Genomic DNA, 5,336 nt, shown 5'->3' with positions numbered 1-5,336 from the left:
GAAGAAATTCATCAAATTTTGGCCTCAAAATACATCCCATTGCGATACCTGCGCAAATAAAGTCGAACTAGCATATAACTATACTTTAAGAATTTACCCGAAAACCCCCTTCAGTTTATCCTAGAAGTATGGCAAAAGTATAAGCGAATTCTGCAAAGTTTGAAGGCAATCCAACAATTACTAACAAAATTATAGAAGGTCAAAAGTTTCTATTCCACGCGAAGTTTGAAGTTTAATAATAATAATAACCATTGACGCAACAATCCATATTGGATCGGGGCCTTGAAGCGTGATAGAACACTTCATTCAAGACCGTAACGGTACACTACAATACACTGGAGGAGGCAATGTGGTCGGCATTGCGCTCGCCTGGGATTATCACCCTGATTTCACTCAGGTATTCACAGCTGAGTCGACTGGTATCCAACGTCAAATCACGATACAAATTCCACTGGCACCAGTGAGATTTGAACCACGACCTTCCGCAGGATAGCCTTGTCCTCTAACCACTCAGCTATCCGGACACAGAAGTTTGAAGTTTGGGAATATATAAAGGAAAGGAAAAATACAAAACCTTAATTCCAGAAGCGCCCAGCTTACGATATTCTGACCTGTTTGAAAGTAGAGCTGTGGTTTCCTTTCCCCCATCCCCTATACTACATAAGGTACCTTTACTGTAACCAGTTTGGTCCACACACCTCAGACATATCGTTCCGTGAATAATTCGAAAGGCAGCTCAACAACACCGTCGATGCAACTGGGGGAAGTTATCCCGGATCCCTAAGACCCGTTAGCTCATCAATTATATATATTTTTGTAATAAAAATACTAGTATTAGTAGTAGACTGACCAACTGATTCATCCTAGAAGCATGATCCTATGAAGTTTAGCGGGAATCGCACTACTACTTATAGTAGGTTGAAGTTGTCGTTTCAGTGAAAATTCTAAGACTTTCAATGTCTGTATCACGCTCAAGTCAATTTTCCGACATAGTATATGCATATACATTATGCGCTAGATACAAACGTTAACTCAAATATTTTTATGTAAGAAATAAACAAAACCTTCCAACCCTGAAGTGTCCAACTTTCGGTTTCCCGACTTGATAATATTTTGGGTAAAGCAAAACCTCGCTAGAATCGACGAAGTTCCAACACTTGTAGAGATTCATCTTTACTCCAGCAGTTTCTGCCGAGCTGTCAGTTCCACTAATGTGAGAGGGGGAGGAAAAAAGCACACGTGTAGAGTGGGGCCATTGTAGGAGTATTTAGATGATCCCTGCATCGCAGAAGTAAATTGAAATTATTTTTGAACGCATTAAGGGATATGTTGGAACCTTGATCGACACAGGCTGGTTTCGGCTCTGGAATGTCTTGCTCCGAATACATTAATAACTGCCAGATTATTATAGAGCAGTGTGCGGAGAGAACTGCATAACTTTTCGAATCCGAGGAAATTATAGCGTGAATAGATTTATATATTTGGGAAGAAGGGCTATTTTGAGAGAGAGAGAAGAACCCACTAGGGTTGCATGGTGTCAGCGATACTATTTTATCTTCTAATCGGCGACGTGCTGGGTTTTCCGAAGGTGGCGTGGAATTTCAAGGAACAATAACGTCCTTCCTTAACCACCCAACTATAATCACTGGCTTACGTGGGTCATAATTATGGGCTAAATAGTTATGAATTTGGAGAGAGACGCCCGTAGAGTTGGAAGATAAATACCAGCAAAGCCAAGGGTCTCCGTTTGATTGATCATTGCACTTTTTATATCTGTGTTAATTGGCAGAACATTACCCTTGGTGGTCAAAAGGTCGTATAGGTCCCAGGGCGAAACGTGGATTGGTACCCACGATGGATCATAAAACCTGCGAAATGCCTGCTGAACCAACACCAACAGCTCTACTACTAAACCCTATCTCCACCACCACGTGGTGACCGCTGGGAGCTCTTTCATAACGAAAAGCTGTAGACGGAGAAGGATGAACGCGAGTCTCCCGCGCCTAAAAACGGGACAAATTGTACAAACTGGTTCTCCAGGTTGGGGGTTGGGCAGGGCTGAAAACCCTACAGGAAAACCGATGTTACTCAGCCACGAAAGGAGCCTCGGACAGGATGGATCTTACAACGACGAACCCGGCAACGACAACGGATTAAGGATTTGCGCATTTTCTCATAGAACGTGCGCTCATTGTACAGAGATAAAGCTGATGAGCAGCTAGCCGATTCCCTGTCCCAATATAGGGCTGATATAACAGGGTTACAAGAGATACGACGGACAGGGATCTATTTCTTGGAGAAGAGTAGCTACAACATATATTATAGCGGTCATCCAGTAAACCATGTGCTCGGAGTAGGTTTCTTGGTCAGCCAAAAAAATGAAACCTACTGTTATCGGCTTTGAAAACATCAGCGAACGGCTATGCTCTCTGCACTTGTGAGGCAAGTTTAGAAATATAAGCCTCATTAACGTTCACCCCCCTACAGAGGAGACTGCAGGGTTGGAGAAGGATACCTTCTACGAGGCAGTATAAACGAATCCCAGATGTAATATTAAAATTATACTTGGGGATTTTAACAGCCAAGTAGGGAAGGAGCCCGTATTCAGGCGATACGTTGGCTCCCATAGCTTACACGAAAAAACAAATGATAACGGACTGCAGATTATTCAATTAGCAGTGTCGCAAGAAATGGTTGTTGGAAATACCTGGTTTGCACAGAAAGCGGTCCACAAACATACGTGGGCCTCTCCAGACGGGACCACTTTCAACCAAATTGACCACGTGTTGATCGAACGCCGCCACCTCTCAGCCTTGCTGAATGTCAGAACATATAGGGAGGCCAATATAGACTCGGATCACTATCTCGTTGGCATGGTGCTCCGAGCTCGAATAACAATACCACCTAGAATCCCTTCTGACAATCAGGTGAGAGTGAACGGTGAAGCCATCCACAACACAGTCTTCCGCGACACCTATAAGAGGGAAATAGATGCCGCAATAACTGCAGTCAACAGAGGACCTGGAGATGAAGCACCAACAAATCATTGCTGGCTCAGCAACACCATGTCATCTGTATCACCGAAACCTGGCTAGACGATGCCATATTATACTCCGAGCTCCCCGAAGGGTACTCCACTTTCCGTTGTGACAGGGACCGGGACGCTTCTCGTAAGTCCACTGGCGGTGGAGTCCTAATTGCTATAAAAGATTCACTCCCCGCTGAACTCGTCTTCTTCTCCTCTGGCTTTCCTTTTGATTGTGTTGCTCTTCGTGTCTCCCCGCCCAACTTCCTCCCGTTCATTGTTTCTTGTGTTTATGTCCCCTGTGCTAGCCCTTCTCACCTGTATGAAGAATTGTTTGACAGTTTGTCTGAACTCCTTACCGTCAGATTCCCTTCCCTCCCTTTCTTCGTTTGTGGAGATTTCAACCTCCCCATGCTCAACTGGCCTAATCATCCTAGTCTTCCAATTCCTTCCAACAACCTCTCCCATTCTTCCCTCCCACTTTCTTCCTTTATGTATACTTGCTCTGCCCTGAATTTCAACACCACCAAAAACTCCTTGGGCCGCACTCTCGATCTCTTCCTTTCCAACCTCCTCGAGCGCCACCTCTCTTTATTTCCTGGCACATCCCCGTATGTAAAAACCGACGCTCACCATCCCGCGGTTGAATTTGAAGCGGAGCTCCCTCGTTCAAAACCCATAACCAAGCGTAAACCCACTAAGTTCAACTTCCGCAAAGCCAATTTTGACAGTCTGAACTCAGCTTTAGCGTCTTTCAACTGGGTTCATTTATTAAGTAATTCATCGTGTGATCAAGCTCTTAACACCTTCTACAATATCCTCTCTGATCTCCTCTCCTGTTATGTCCCTTCTTCCCCTCCCTGCCTACGTTGTTTCCCAAATTGGTTCACAACGGAACTTCATATTAACATTCGCTTGAAACATACACTGAGGAAGAAGTTTCGGGCTTCTAAAAATGACGCCGACCTTGCTCACTTTAAAGCTATACGATCCACTGTGAAGTCAATGGTCAGAAAGGCGCGTAAAAGGTACCTATTGAGCGTCGAAGCCGCCCTTGCCCGCGGTAACTTAAAACTCTTTTGGTCTCACGCTCGCAACTCTCGTAATCCGACTCATTCTGTCCCTTCTTCTATCAGCTTCGCTGACTCCACTGCCAACTCCCCACAACAATCCTGCGACCTTCTCTGCACCTACTTCTCTTCAGTGTTTTCTCCCTCGAGCCCTTCACCCTCTACACCTTTCATAACCACAGACTCCTCCGAATCAGTAGCCATTCCTCTCCTTACGCCTTCCTTGGTTGAGTTCTGTCAAGCCCTGACACCGAAAGTACAACCCTGCCGTGAAGTCAGTCGAGTGAGAGGAACGAGAGCGATAAGTTCGAATAAAGCGTGTCCGTTTATTTAAATTCTCGTGTTGTGATTTATTATACCAAAAATCCCATGTCCACACATCCTTGACAGATCAGAAGTGGGATCTTTTGGGTTAATACACAATCGCCGTAATATCGTAATCGTAAAATTGAAAAGTAAAAAAAAAAGTAACATTTTCGTTTTCGACGTGATCAACCGCCGCCGCCGCCATTGTTTAGTCATCGATAACATTCGCTCAGCCACCGACTATCTTTGCCGTTTGTCGTTCTATTCACCGAAACAAACTTGGCGATTCGAATATCGTCACAATCCACCGTACGCCCACGCCGCTGCTTAGCAAACGACAGATATTGCTAAGCCGTTGTATATACGTTTAGCTTTCGAAACAACCATCGCGAAACCGCCGTGTGTCTCTTCGTCGTACTCACGGAAACAAACGAAGTGCCGCCTTGTTCGCTTGTGTTTTAAAAACCCTTTTTTTTATTGTGCCGTTCATCATTCTAAACAGAATGCCTTTGATAAAAGCGGAATCTCTGAAAGTAGGAACATTGAGAGAACTGCTACGGGAGAGAGATTTATCGACAAAAGGAACAAAAGCCGAGTTAGTAACACGACTTATTGAAGGCGCTGGCACCGACGAATTCGATATCGAAGACGAAAGCAATGAGCTCAAATTGCTCCGAGATGTCGTGAGCTCGCTTGCAGCCACAGTCGAGAGCCTTTCAAAGAAAATTGATAGCAAATCGGAGAAGCACAACTCGGATATCCCTAAGAAAATCGTCTCCGACGATCATTTCAATCATTCTCATTCAATCAGAGATATCGTTGAACTTCTTCCTGATTTTGAACCGACAAAAACTTCGTCATTAACCGCCAAAGCGTTTATTCAACGAGTCCGACAGCTAGCCACAGCATACAACTGGAACGAAGCCGCTGTGGTA

This window comes from Hermetia illucens, chromosome 3 (genome assembly GCF_905115235.1).
Source record: "Hermetia illucens chromosome 3, iHerIll2.2.curated.20191125, whole genome shotgun sequence".
NCBI lineage: Eukaryota > Metazoa > Arthropoda > Insecta > Diptera > Stratiomyidae > Hermetia > Hermetia illucens.
This window is presented reverse-complemented; position numbering follows the sequence as displayed.